At 41.2% G+C, this 15,023-nt stretch overlaps 1 protein-coding gene across 9 annotated transcripts in view; it reads left to right on the forward strand.

Annotated features, from left to right (window-relative positions):
• Positions 1-6,473: 6,473 nt before the first annotated feature.
• Positions 6,474-15,023, forward strand: part of PALS2 (protein associated with LIN7 2, MAGUK p55 family member) — a 59,086-nt gene continuing 50,536 nt past the window's right edge. For 5 of the 9 annotated variants that reach the window (XM_078377199.1, XM_078377198.1, XM_020780961.3 and 2 more), the window contains exon 1: positions 6,474-6,798. The gene's annotated coding sequence lies outside the window, so the exon portion shown is untranslated. Of the gene's footprint in view, positions 6,799-6,889; positions 7,665-7,716; positions 7,838-15,023 lie in introns of those variants that run through there. The other 4 variants (XM_078377201.1, XM_073003297.2, XM_078377200.1 and 1 more) reach the window with 4 other exon arrangements.

Below are 15,023 nucleotides of genomic sequence, written 5' to 3' on the forward strand. Positions count from 1 at the left end.
CTGTTACTTCACTTTGGGCTCCAAACCATTCTGGCAATCAATGTAGATGGATACAGTGAAATTTCCACATCACAGTGGTCCAACATGAGTACTATCAAGCATGGATAATTCAAGCAAATGTATTAGGCATGTTCCAAAAGTAAAGGATAAAACCTTGTCAAAGCAGAGCACATGCATTCAGATCATCAGGAGTGGCCTTTCTCTTGGTCTTGACACCTTTACAAGTGTATTTGATGGGCACACGGGACAGGGCCCTCTCTGTTGCTGCTCCCAGACGTTGGAACTTCCTCCCACAGGAGGCTAGGTTGACCCCAACTTTGCTGTCCTTCCACAAACAGGCAAAGACCTTTCTCTTCAGGCAAACTTTCCCTTTGTGACTGGCTGCATGAGTGGGGTTTTAAAATGGATTCTTGTGAAATGAAGTGTGCTACTTATATACTGCCCCATAGTGCTTAAAGCACTCTCTGGGCAGTTTACGATTATGCAGGCTACACATTGCCTCCCACCCCAGCAAACTGGGTACTCAATTTACTGACCTCAGAAGGATGGAAAGCTGAATGAACCTGTCTTATTACCTGAAACTGAACCCAGGTCATGAGTAGTTTTGGCTGCAGTACTGCACCATGAAGTTCCTTATTGTGCCTGATTGCTTCAAATGTGTTTTGGTGCTGCTTTATTTATTGTTGTTGTTGTTTTGTATAGTATTTGATTGATCCTTTTTAGTACACTTACTTTATTAGCTTTAAATGCTGTCTTTTCATCATGTAAGCTGCCTTTGGTCCTTTTTAAAGGAGAAAGGCGGGGTAAAAATATTTTAAATAAATCAATATTTGCAATCTATTTCCGCACACACACCCAGCAGCTCTCCATTAACATCATTTTGTTCCTCTGGGGGAAAAAATAGGGCATCGCTGCTCCTGGAATCCTCCATCAGTGGAAATCAGACTTTTAAATTGGCTGCTTTTGAATTATCTACCTGCAGCCTGGAAACTAACTTCCGTTTAGCGGAAATGTATTCTCTGAATCTCAGTGGCTAAAAACCATACATTACATTGGAAGAATAAATGCCCACCATCTATTACTGGATGGATTTAGGATGTCAACTTCATATGGATTTATATTTGGACATTTGGTAATTTTTTTTTCATTGTGATATTTCTAGTTTATATTATGGCTAAAAGCCAGAAGTGTAACGTATTACATATAAGACTGATGACTTCATCACTTGTGGCAGTTTCTTGGAAATGAAACATTTCTGATCCCCTCCCCACCCCTGTAAAGCCCTGAGGCTCACTTGGGATCCCTTTCATTGTGGGAAAGCTATTGGGGGCTATAGGATTCAGTGGGGGATCTTTATGGAAGTTGTAGTCCAGCATCATCTGGAGACCCACACTTTGCCTGATACTGATATACAAAAATGGCTCCTGGAGAACAATATTAGTGTGTATAATTAATGTAAGCCTCCCTCCATTTTGATTTTGTTCGTTGAAAAAGTACATATACGTACACAAACATATCTACAGACATATGCATGTATATAACAGGACAAAGTGCACACCTTGTAATGAACAGAACTCTCATAATATCAGTTCAGAGTAAACAAGCATGCTTGCCAAGTCACTGCAAGTAAACTGTACTGAACTCATTAGAGAGTATTACCAAATGGTGTGTATGAGGCTGGCATGGGGAAAAGCCTAAGCACGACAGCAGAAAAAGATAGTGGTGGGGAATGTAAGTCAAACTGAGTTTTTAAAAATGTTATCGAAACTGATTTCAAAGAAACTTTTTCCCAGCCCACATTTTGGTATGGGGAGAACACCTGTAACAAGTATAAAGAATAAATAATATGTAGACGTGGGAAGGAATATAAAAAAGAATCAGGATACTCAATGAATATCCCTGATTCATCAGATATTCGTCGCTTGTATTCTTGGGGTCCAGAGACACCGATGAATTCAAAGCTATTAATAACCGTCTTATATTTGTCCCTTCTTTCCCTATCTGCTTATGCCCCCATGGATCAGCTATTCCTCGGGGACATAAGCAGAGAGGGACTTTCCCTCTGGGCGGCTTGGTAAGCCTGCCCCAAGGGAATCCCACCCCAGGGGCCGAGAGATGGCTTGGTTTCCCTTTTCTCTTCTTCCTATGCCTGCACAGCACAAGAAGAGGAGGGAAGGGATCAAAGCGATCCCCCAGCCCGGCTGCCTTTGCAAAGGCTGCGGGATGGCTTGGGTCGTGCTTTCCTCCTCTTCCGACCCCCCCCCGCGCGAAGGCAACCGGGCTGGGTGATCGCTTTGATCTCTTTTCCCTCCTCTCCCTATGCCCCACAGTGCGCTGCAAAAGACCAGATGAACTGACAAATTGATTTGTTGTCAGGTGACTGAGGGGCAATTTGTGGTTCGTCAAGTTTGACGACCCATGAACCAAGACAAAGCCCCATTTTGGTGATTCATTCCCATCTCTAATAATATCTGAATACCATGTTTCCCCGAAAATAAGACAGGGTCTTACTATATATACTCGAGTATAAGCCTAATTTTTCAGCACAATTTTTTTGCTGAAAAAGCACCCCCCTCAGCTTATACTCGAGTCAGTGTCAAAATTACATGTTCTCCCCTGCAGTGTGGATGTTCTCCAGACTCTCCCGCTCATCTACAGGTGTCTGCAGCCTCTGTGGGTAGTCAAATGACCCGGGTTAAGTACACTGCATTTCCACTTCCAGGACGCTCCCATCCTCCTCCTCCTGCATATTCTATGCACCCACCTTCCTCCTCCATTCTCCATCCCCCTCCATCTTGTTACGCAGCAGTAGAGCAGTAGATAAGCACAGCATCCAGTATGAGTCCTCCCTCCGCAGGCAGTGAAGTGTGTCTCACAGCTCAGAAGGGCAGTGTCTTCAAAAACATTTAACCTACTGATGCCTCAATTAATGTAATTTTATCGGTATCTATTTTTATTTTTGAAATTTACCAGTAGGTGCTGCATTTTCCACCCTCGGCTTATACACAAGTCAATAAGTTTTCCGTTTTTTGTGATAAAATTGGGTGCCTCAGCTTATAGAGTGGTGCCTTGAATAGCAAGGTTAATGCGTTCCGTAAAAAAACTCGCTATTCAAAAAATTCGCAATTCAAAATGTGGTTTCCCATTGAAATGCATTGAAAGCCGGCTAATCTGTTCCAATTGGAACGAATTGCCGTCGTTAATGGAAAATCTCCATAGGAAACCTCGCTATTCAAAACGCTATTCAAAAAACTCGCTATTCGAAATGTGGTTTCCCACTGAAATGCATTGAAAGCCGGCTAATCCGTTCCAATTGGAACGAATTGCCGTCGTTAATGGAAAGTCTCCATAGGAAACCTCGCTATTCAAACGCTGTTCCCCCACTGAAATGCATTGAACCCTATTCGATACATCTCAAGGTGGGGGGAAATCAACCACAAATTAACAAAGAGTCAGAACAAGGTCAAATTGGGTTAACACAGGGTTTATTAACTGCACTTTACGATCTCAAACATTTCAAACCCTAAACCTTAACTTTAAACCCTTTAAAAGTAGTGAACACAAAGAGCGGTTCCTCCATTGAAATGCATTGAAACCTATTCAATGCATCTCAAGGGGGGAAAAAATCAACCACAAATTAACAAAGAGTCAGAACAAGGTCAAATTGGGTTAACAAAGGGTTTATTAACTGCACTTTACGATCTCAAACATTTCAAATAGAAAACCTTAACTTTAAACCCTTTAAAAGTAGTGAACACGAACCGCGGTTCCTCCATTGAAATGCATTGAAACCATTGAAGATCGCTATCCGATAATCGCCCATAGGAAAAATAGCTAATCAAGGCTTAAAAATGCCCCGAAAACCACATCGCTATTCGGTTTTTTCGTTAATAGAGGTGCTCGCTATTCGAGGCACCACTGTATTTGGGTCGGCTTATACTCGAATATATATATATTAATTTTATCTCCAAAAAACACATTAGGGCTTATTTTCAGGGGGTGCCTTTTTCATGTACAATCTATGTTTATTCAAGTACAGTGGTGCTTCACTTAACGATTGCCTCGCTTAACGAGGAAATCGCTGTATGATTAGGTTTTTGCGATCACAAAACGATGGTTTAAATGGGTTTTTTTGGTTCCCTGCTTCAAGAACCGATTTTCACTTTACGACGATCAGCAAACAGCTGATCGTTGAGTTTCAAAATGGCCACCGGCTGAAGAAAATGGCTCCCTGCTGTTTTCTAGGACGGATTCCTCGCTTTACAGGCACGAAAATGTTCGCTGTATTGAGGATCTTCGCTGGACGAGCAGGTATTCAGCCCACTGGAACGCATTGAACGGTTTTCAATGCGTTTCAATAGTTTTTAAAATTTCGTTTGACGATGTTTTCGCTCTACAGCGATTTCGCTGGAATGAATTAACATTGTCAAGCGAGGCACCACTGTACAGTCATGCCATGTTCTTCTGGTTGCTGCACAATGGTGGAGGGCGGGCTTTCACTTAACTAGGGCTTATTTTTGGGGTAGGACTTATATTACAAGCATCCTGAAAAAACACACTAGGGCTTATTTTCAGGTTAGGTCTCATTTTCAGGGAAAGAGGGTATGCTTAGTCAATATTCAAAGTTCCACTGTATTCAAAGGGGTTTATTTTCTAAATTGAGCCTGGTGGATAGCTCAGTGGTTTAGATATCTGATTGGGAGTTCAATTCCCCCCTGTTCCTCCTTTGAGAAGAGCCAGCGTGTGTGGCCTTGGGCAAGCTGCACAGTCCCAAGATACCTCCAGAAGAAGGGAATGGTAAACCACTTCTAAGTATTACAGTCATAGAGTTCTCTAAGTGGAAAATCTTGAAAGGAGTAATCATAATTCTAAATTAACTTGATAGCTTATTTATTATTATTATTATTATTATTATTATTATTATTATTATTATTATTATTATTATTATTATTATTATTATTATTATTATTATTATTATTATTATTATTATTATTATTATTATTATAATAAAATATCAGATACAGTCAATCAAAATTATAAAAACATTGTGGGGTATTAGATACAAGTTTTCACAAAAACCTAAGTATCTGTTAAATATTGGTGCAGTATGTATGCTGTTCCCAATATCGCCATTTTTGTAGCTCTGATGGTTTTATTTCTGAAATCTGCAACTGCGTATAGTACTGTGTGAAATTCCTTGATATTGTTCCCAAAGCCCCAATGACTACGAGGACCACTGAAGTGAATATTATTATTATAATATTATGTGAAATTTCTTAATATTGTTCCTAGAGCCCCAATGATTATGGGGACCACTGAAGTGTGTTTCATCCACAAGTGAAATGTTTTGATTGCCTGGTCTGTGTATTTGGTTAGTTTTTCCAATTCTTTATTTTCAACTCTGGCATCCCCCAGAATTGCAATGTCAATGATCCAGACATTTCTTTGTTCTATTACTGCTATGTCTGCTGTGTTATGTTCCAGGTGCCTATCAGTTTGGATCTGGAAATCTCACAATATCTTGACGTCGTCATTTTCTGACACCTTCTCTACCTGATCTTCCTTCCCATGGGTTTTTGGAGGATGGCAAGTTATGTATTTTTACCAGTGGTCTAATTTTGCCATTCTATCATTTATAATTTTGTAATCTGTTTGTGCAATCTTTGGACATTCGCAGATTCCCAAAAACCATTATTATTATTATTATTATTATTATTATTATTATTATTATTATTATTATTATTATTATTTAATAATAATAATAATAATAATAATAATAATAATAATAATAATAATAATAATAATAATAATAATAATAATAATAATAATAATAATAATAATAATAATAATAATTTCCTCATTTAGGTTTACAGCCCTATTCAAGGCTATTTAGAAGCTAGTACCACAGGATTAGATGTAATTTCTTTTGACCTAAGTGCTTTTAAAATAGCAACTCTTAATATTTCCCTTAACCACCTCTCTCTCCGCTCGGGGTGGGCGTCTGTGGATTGCAACAGCCATCAGCCTGAGCTAACATACCTGACGATAAAGGATGCCGGGAACGGCAATTCAACGAAATCTAGAGAACCAAAAGAACCCACTCCTCGTCTGCGCACACGTGGATGAACTCAGCCGTTTTATCGTTGTTTCCGCCCTTCTTACACGCGAGCTAGGTACAGTGCGAGGAAATACGAATTCCCTCTCCTCTGCACAGGAACGAACAGTTGTGTGAAACCACAGTTGCCATGTGGGCCAGCGGGACGGCTAATATTAAAATCGGCCAGAGAGAGAGAGAGAGAGGGGAGGAGGAAAAGGGGCGGAGCCTTGGCAAGAAAAGGGGCGGAGCTCTTTTCTCCCTACGCCCGGGCCCGCAACATGAATCGTCGGGGTGCTTTCGTTGGCTTGCGCGCACGCGCGCCTGCTTTAGAAGAAGCCACGGCGCAATAGTAGAGTATAATAGCGCGCGCGCGCAGGCGGGCGGGGGGGGGGAGGGGGGAGAGATAAAGAGCGAGAGGAGCCGCGGCGGGTTCTCGTTTGCCGCCGTGTGCGTCGCTCAGGAGTCAGAGAGCGCTCCGCGCCCGCGCGCCGCTGGTGGCAGCGGCGGTTTCGGGAGCTCCTCTGAGCCTTTCCAGTTCATTATTAAATGGGGCTGAGGCAGAGCGGCGCCCACTGAGGGAAGGGGTGGCCGGAAGGCGGGCTGGGGGTGTTCAGGCTTGTGAGTGAACGTGAAGGGGAGACGAGGCCGGCCGGCCTGCCAGCCACCCACCCAGCCAACCGCTCGACCGACCCGCCTTGCCGGTAACTGCCTCTCAGCCTTCGTGACTTGGGTGTGAGGGGGCTTTCGGAGCAGGCGTTGTGCCCGCGTTTCCCCCTCGCGTTGGAGGCGGCGGCGGCGGGGGGGGGGGAAAGAGGGCGGGGAGGCTCACCGCCGCCTTTTCTTGTGGGGAGTTTTGAGCCTTCATGCTCTCTCCTGGCTTTCTTTTTGGGGAGGAACGGAAAAAAAGGCGACGGGGAGGCAACGCAAGGCTCGTGTATTGGACGAGGTCTGGTTTTGGGCTTCTCGCCCCGTGACTCCCGGCTCGGTATGTTCCAATGGGGGGAAGCAAGTGGCGGCCTCTTGGGGCGTTTAGCCGGACCGGCTGAGGGGAGCTCACGCAGGTACCTTCCGGGAGAGGGTGGCGGCTTGCACCTAGTCAGTTAAGAAGGAGAAATTGTGCTTTGATCGGCCCCAGATTTTGTGGGGAGGAGTAATCCCCTTTACGGCTCCCAACTCCGAAGTCAACCTCTCGTGGCGCCCTTGGATTATCTCCAGCGGCAGAAAAAAAATACTTGTAGAAGGGAGGGCAGATAATCTTTCCCTCTCGCCCGGGATTATCTCCCCGCCCTCTGCGGGATTATCCTGCCTCCCCTTCTTCACTCACCCCGCCTCCTCTCGCAAATCCCACAGGCGGGGCGGGACAGATCTCTCCTCAACCCCCCCCCACTCCACCCCCACTGGGCATTTCTTTTTTCCCTCGGGGTTTATTGAGCTATCTGTTTTTTGGGCCCACTCCTCCATCCCAAGATCATTCGCTTCTTCCTACTTTTGGATGAAAGGCACGTCTCTTGTTCGTTTGCTGCTGCTGTTTTGTTTTTGCTGGCGGCTGCAATCCGCATTGAACAAGGTTGGAAAGGGGGGGGGGGCGGGAGAAAAAGCGTGGCGGGGCTGATGGAAGGGGTGGGTGGATTGTAATTGCCACGCTGGTGCTGTCACCCCGCTCCCGTCGGACCTAATAGGGCGGGAGACAGGACAGGGGCAGGGATTGGCCGCGAGAAGGGATATTGGAGAAAGGAAAAGGTAGGTAAATGTTGCAGTTTCCAAATGTAAGAGGCAGATGTGGCGAAGCGTTTTTCCACCCGCCCGGAATTGTTCAGGGTGTTGCAACCAGGGAGAAATAGTTTTTTTTTTTTAAAGGCTCACTTGGGTGGTGGGCATAGTGCTTTGACAATATATCTTGAGATTGTGGAGTATAGCTCATTTATATGTTTGGATTCAAATTTAGGAATGTCTGGGCACTTCTTAGGCAGGAGCAATCAAGATAGTTTACTTGCACACAAAATGTGAATGGAATAACTACATGGATGCCATCTCTTGTTAGCTGGGGTGAGCCCTGAATGGGGCAGCCTTCTTTTCTAGCTTTCAACCGGTTGGTTGGGACTACTGATGACAGTAGGAGGGGAAGTCATCATTAAAATTATTTCTGTGATAACGCAGCAATGTAAGATGGTCATGTTTGGCCCATGGTAGAGTTAGCGGTTGTAATCTGGTTATGTAGTTCCCACTAAAGCAGAATCACTTTCCTCCTTTCAAATTTTTGAGCTAGGTAAAGGGATCTAGATGGCTGCTACTGCAGAGCTTTAACTACTGCACAGACGCCAGGATTGCATCCATCCATTAAACTCATTGTACAGGTATTTGGTTTTAGGAGGAGGAGGGGCCATGGGAAACTGAAAAGAGACATAGTAGCTATAAATAGACCTTTGGACTAAAGCTTTGAGCAAATTGTGGTGTATTTGTATTTGAACTGCTGATGCCTGCTCAGATTGGTTAGGTAGTTGATCGTCATAATCTTTCTACAGTGGCATCTGTTAGATGTACAAATAGTTTTAATGGACTAGTTAATAATCTTCATTAATTTGTGCAGGAAAATACCACTGAGAAGAGGGTTTTTTGTACAGAATCTAGTATTAACATAAAGGATTTTATGACTTAAAATCCATAAATTACAATAATCTTGTACAGTACTTGGCAAATATGTTTTCTCCTTAGAATTTTGTTTAGAGCTTGTGGGCTATGTGGAATAATCAATTTATGCAATATGTTTACAGCAGCAGTGCTTTGTGCCCTGAATGATAATGAAAATCAATTTTAGATATATATATTTCATTTTTCTAAAAGTTCCCTTGTCTTAATACAAAGCTGTATTATGCTCTGTATTAATGTTATGATAATACTTGAATATTTCATTAAATAGCAGTTTATCTGAACTTTGATCATTGTCATATCTGGAAATTGTACTGGCTTTATGCTGACAATGGAAACAGCTCTGAAGAAATGACTTTGTTCTATGTATTCTGTTGCTGTATTTGTAGATAATCTAGATGCAAAAAACTCATTTCGAAGTGTCTTCATAGCTGTTATAAAATTTGACTAGTGATACTTCTAAGTTAAACATCATTCCCACAAATGGCAAAAGATTAGTCATGTGTATTAATTTCCTATTCCCTCTCAAGATAGTGGCTTGTGAGGAGGAAGAAAAATCCCACGCTGTGTAAAATTATCATGAAGATATATCTGAGCAACTGACTTATAAGTTTTGCTAATGGATAGCACTATTGTCAAGATGCAAAATTTTGAATATAAAGAGTGATGAAATAATTAAGAGGGGTGTAGAAAATGCACTCCTAAAAATGTACGTTGTATTTTAAAAATAAGGTTTGAGCAGCGGTTTATTAAAAGTCACTGCAAAACGATCAACTGTCTCAGGTTGAGTCTGGAAGCAAGGTCACTGTGCAGTAACAGCCTTGGAAAAGAATCTCTTTCATGCCTGACAGTTGAACATGTTTACAAATGATAGCCGGAGAAGGGAGAAAATTAAAAGTGTATTGAGATAATTAGTTTGTAATATGAAGAATGTTGCAGTGTATGAACATGACCAGCAGGTGGCATCTACAGATTCAGGAAATTAGAATCCAAGCTATTTACACTCAATGTATCCCACAAGCTTAGTAACTTAGTCAAAATAATAACACTTATCATCATGGTGGCAGCTTGCCAGATTCTGATTTATAGTAATTGTATTTTACAGGACTTGTAAAAGCAATAGAAATGTCCATTATAAGCTTTTTGACTGTTAGTTAAGCCCCTGTAAGTACAGTGTAGGCAAAAATCAGTTGTTTACAGTCAGAGATAAATGTAAACATCAGGGAAATATAAATATAGGGAGACATATACATGCAGAACAATGCGACATAACAACTCAGTGTCACACTTGGTGGATACCAACAACACCGATACCAGGAAATATCAGGAATCATGTAACAACAGCAGCAAATGAGAACACAATGGATTTTCCTCCATAGATTCAAATTGGCTTGGTTGAGTGAGCACTTAGAATAATTTTCTGTGTGTCATAATATGCTTAAAGACTAAAGCTTACTTAAAGAGATAATGGTTTTCACCTTTTTAAATGATGTGTTTTAGAGACATAATCTGCAATTTGGTTGTACCTTTTTAGACCAGGGTTCAGGGAACTTTTTTAGCTTTTATCCCCCCAAAAATTTATATACACCGACATTACCCCCTTGATTTGAAAGGAAGGAAATCATACATTATTTGAATTAAAAATATTATTGAATCTACACAGGCTGTGTACCGAACTAGCAGGATGCATCAGATTTGATAAAGATGTGCACTATTTTGCTAGAATACATTGCACTCCAGTCATGGTGTGGTATAGGGAGTAGTAAGGTGTCCAACGTGCCTAGCAAGTTGCATTAAATTTTTGCTAGCCACAAAATTCAAAGCTGCCTGCTTCTTGGAAGGAAAGCAATGATAACCCCCCTGCCTTAATTCAAGGTTTCTCTTTTTCTTGTCTGTTCTTTTTCATAGTTTTGAGTCAGTCTCTCTCTCTCTCACACACACACACACACACACACCCTCCCTCCCTTCATTCATTCATTCATTTTCTACAATTACATACACTTAAATAAGCTTGATGAAGTCCTCGGTCTCTTGCACCTTTCTTCCCTTCTTCCCTTGCTTGCTCCTTGAGCCTTTCCCTCCTACTGCTTGTTTGCAGTCATTTATGGAGGAAGCAGTCATTCAGAAGCCCCTGATTGATTGATTGATTGTCTGGGGCTAATCCACAGCTGCAACCAATCAAGGAGCTTATCTCCGATCTCTGAACTAACAGGATTTATAAGTGCCTGCTGCAACCAGGAAGTAACAGGGAGAGGTGGCTTACAGTTTGAGATTTGGCAGGGAGGGAGGGGTGTAGCACTCTGCTCATTACCCCCAGGATTTTCACTTTTACCTCATTTGGGGTAATTTACCCCTGTTCCCCAACCTATGTTTTTAGACTATAAGCTTTTGCATTTTTAGAATGTGATTAAAACCTTATTTTTGATGTTTTTATTGTACCTTTTAAGCTCAGGTATTTTGGATTTAAATGTGACTCAAGTATTTGCCTGCAACTTAAGTTTAGTTTTAAAATATTTTTTAAGGATTTGTGCCCATAGTTTTCCATAGCTCAAAGACTTTCGTATGTTCTCAACTTTGAAGTTTTGTGCCTATGGAACATAGAAGCAATGAAGAGAAACAAAGGTTTATAAAATTAGACAAGCTGATGTTGCCTGGAATTATTGCAACAATGAATGATTCCCAGGAAAAAAATTGATGTTTGACAAGGGTGCCTCATTTCGTTCTGGAATTAACACTTTTTCTGGGATAAATGCTAGCTGTGACAAACACAGGCTTCTGATTTTTCTTAGAGGTCTGTCATGTTCTACAGGGCCCTTAGGAGTATATTCAGGCATCAGGTTCCCTGACCTGACTCAATTTATTTTTTAAAAAATTAACTCCAATTTTTATTCTTGTTTGAGAGTTTGTTGGAAATGTTTCTCTAACATGTTGTGAGACTAGGAAATATTCATTCTCATTTGTTCTTCGTTTTGGGTATGGACATCCAGATAATTAATGTTTCATTTTTTACCAAGCTGTGCTTGGAAAAGAGCTATGAAGTTTTTACAATGATAGGAATATCATTTTAATTCCTTCTGTAATATCTTATTGTCACATAAGTCAAATTACCAGCATTTAAAAAATATCTCATTTGTCAGTTATTGTTGGTGTATTCATGGACATGTTTGGGTAAGATTTAAATTATTTATCAATATAACTTTAATTCCTAGCATACTGTTAGTATGCAGCTGTTGATTGCTATGAAAAGGATGGCTGAAGGCTATGTATGGAAGGAAACTAGTTGCAGATGGTAAATATGGAATTTCATGTATGCACAAGGCTAGCAGATACACTGTTATCAGACAGCATGTATCTCTTACCTTGTTCTCTCTCTTTTTACACTACCTGCAAAGTTTGTACCTTATATGTATGACATCATGTGAAAATAAGTGAATAGATTGTTCCTTTTGAGCCCCTTTAAGTTTTCCTTGAGTGGACTGTCATATGGATAGAAAACAGTTGCAGAACTGTGCCTGCTCCCATGATGTGTCATGTACTTTGACCCCATCTCTCCCTACCATCCACATCTCAGGCTGGATATATCAAGTGAGGAGGCCTACATGAATGCACCAGTGTCTAGATATCCCTGAATCTTGGAACTCACATTAGGCTTCTCTGCTAATGGCATTTATAGTTATGTGTGGTAAGGACAAGGATTACTGTATGTTATCATGGCCAGAGGGATGGTTACTCAATCTTTATGTATTTAAAATATTTCTATGCCGCCTTTCTCCCCACAAGGACCCAAGGCAGCGTATATCACTAAAACAGTATTTAAAAGCTAAAACAGTAAGTACACAAATATTTAAAAAGAACTATACAAGTATTATATTAAAATGATAGTTAAGATCAATATTAAAACATATTAAAAAAAACAAAGCACAACAGTCCATTTAAAACCCCTCTCAGTTGGCCAGTCATTAAGAAAAAGCCTGCCTGAAGAGAAAGGTCTTTGCCTGCCTACAAACGGACAGCAAAGATGGGGCCATCCTAGCTTCTTGTGAGAGGGAGTTTCAGAATCTGGGAGCAGCGACAGAGAAGGCCGTCTCTGTGTCCCCACCAAGTGCGTCTGTGAGGGTGTTGGGACTGAGAGAAAAAGCTCCCCTGATTATCTTAATGCCCTGGCAGGCTTGTAGAGGGAGATGCAGTCTTTTAGATCAGTGGTCCTCAACCTTGGGCCTCCAGATGTTCTTGGACTTCAACTCCCAGAAATCCTGGCCAGCAGAGGTGGTGGTGAAGGCCTCTGGGAGTTGTAGTCCAAGAACATCTGGAGGCCCAAGGTTGAGGACCACTGTTTTAGATAGTTTTTACCCCAGCCATTTAGGGCTTTGTAGGTTACAACCAGCACTTTGAATTGTGCCTGGAAATGGATCGGCAGCCAGCGGAGCTGTTGTAACAGGGGTGTTACATGTTCCCTGTAACCAGCCCTAGTTAACAATTTGGCTGCAGAAATTTGGACCCTTTGGAGTTTCCGAACACTCTCCAAAGGCAGCCCCACATAGAATGTGTTACAGTAATCCAACCAAGATGTAACTAGGGCATGTGTCACTGTGGCCAGATCAGACCTCTCAAGAAATGGATGTAGCTGGCACACTAGTTTTAATTGTGCAAAGGTACTCCTGGCCACTGCCGAAACCTGGCTGTCCAGGCTCAGGGATGAATGCAGGAACATCCCCAAGCTACATGCCTGTGTTTTCAGAGGGAGTGTAACCTTATCCAGCATAGGCTGCAACTCTATTCTTCGATCTGGTTTTTGTATGTGGAGGAAGTTATAAAGGGAGTACAGTACAGTGGTGCCTCACTTAGCGATGTTAATCCGTTCTGGAAAAAACATTGCTAAGTGATTTAATCGCTAAGCGATTTTAAAAAGCCCATAGGAATGTATTAAAACGCATTTAATACGTTCCTATGGGCTAAAAACCTACCTTAAAGCGAAATTCCTCCATAGCAGTGGCCATTTTGGGTGCCTCTACAGCGAGGCAAAACAGCGGCGGCCAATTTTTTGTGGCGGCCATTTTGGAACAGCCGATCAGCTGTTTAAAAAAGTTCGCTTTGCCATGATTGCTCCCCCGTGATCATCACAAAGCGAATTTTAGCCATAGAGGACATCGCTAAGTGATCACTCCAGCGACGGCCAAAAGTCCATCGCAAAGCGATTTCATCGCTCAAGGGGGCGATCGCTAAGCGAGACACCACTGTATTGGTATTTGCAATTCAGGCATTTGAACAAAAAGTATGGAAGAACTGAGGTGTTCTGAAGATAAGAATACTCTTAAATATTGTAATCTGACAAAAAGGATATTTTAACAAATATTGCTAATTTGATTTATATGACTTTATTCATATTAGAATGCTGCATGATTTTAAATTATTGACATATATGAGATATAGGTAAAATTAAAAATAGATTAAAATGTTAAGATAATTAGAATTTTTGACCAAAAGCAGGCTAATTCGTTTGATAATAGCATTATATTGGCCATGTGCTGGATCTTCTTTGTACAAGTGATAGAGTAAGTTCTTATCCAGATGGTGAGGCACAAAGCAGGTAACCTGTTGACTTAGAAAATGTTGTCTATCAATTAGATCTTGTCTAACAATTAGAAATGATTGCCCTGGATATGCTTGTACTTTTGCTATGTGAGCGGCCATTTCTAAGAAAGCATATCAACTGGAAGTAAGAAAGGCCTCTGATGGCAAGCTGTAGCAGTAAAGCTTTTATAGGGAGCCAGCTTTATTCACTTGTTCATACTACACAGAATGCTTCTAGTACCAAGTTAAGTTTTATCAACATTTCCCTCAGTAAGAATCAAACACTTTGAGTTGTTTTAGAGATGGACTTGATCACCAAGATCAGAAACTAAATGAAGAGCATAGCAATATTTACATAGCAGTTAGAAGCAAAGTTGATGACTTTTGCTCTACTTTGGTTTGGTTGAAAGAACTTTATTGCCCATACTTTTCAAAATTTGAGACAACCTAAAATACAAAATTAGGCAATACCTTTATAGACATCTTAAAAATCATCACACAATACACAAGGTTTTGTGGATCAAAAATCCAGTTCATCAAGTTCGTATCGGTGTGAAGAAATTTTAAGTCCAAAAGTTCATGGCAAGATGGATTTTGTCAGGAAAGTTACTCTTGGGTGTAAAGTCCAAAAGTTCTTGACAAGATGGAATTTGCCAGGCACGTCTCTCTTGGATGTAAGTCAGGAAACAGCATGGTTGCTATTTTATGG

The sequence above is a fragment of the Pogona vitticeps genome, chromosome 6, assembly GCF_051106095.1.
Source record: "Pogona vitticeps strain Pit_001003342236 chromosome 6, PviZW2.1, whole genome shotgun sequence".
NCBI classification, from domain to species: Eukaryota; Metazoa; Chordata; class Lepidosauria; order Squamata; family Agamidae; genus Pogona; species Pogona vitticeps.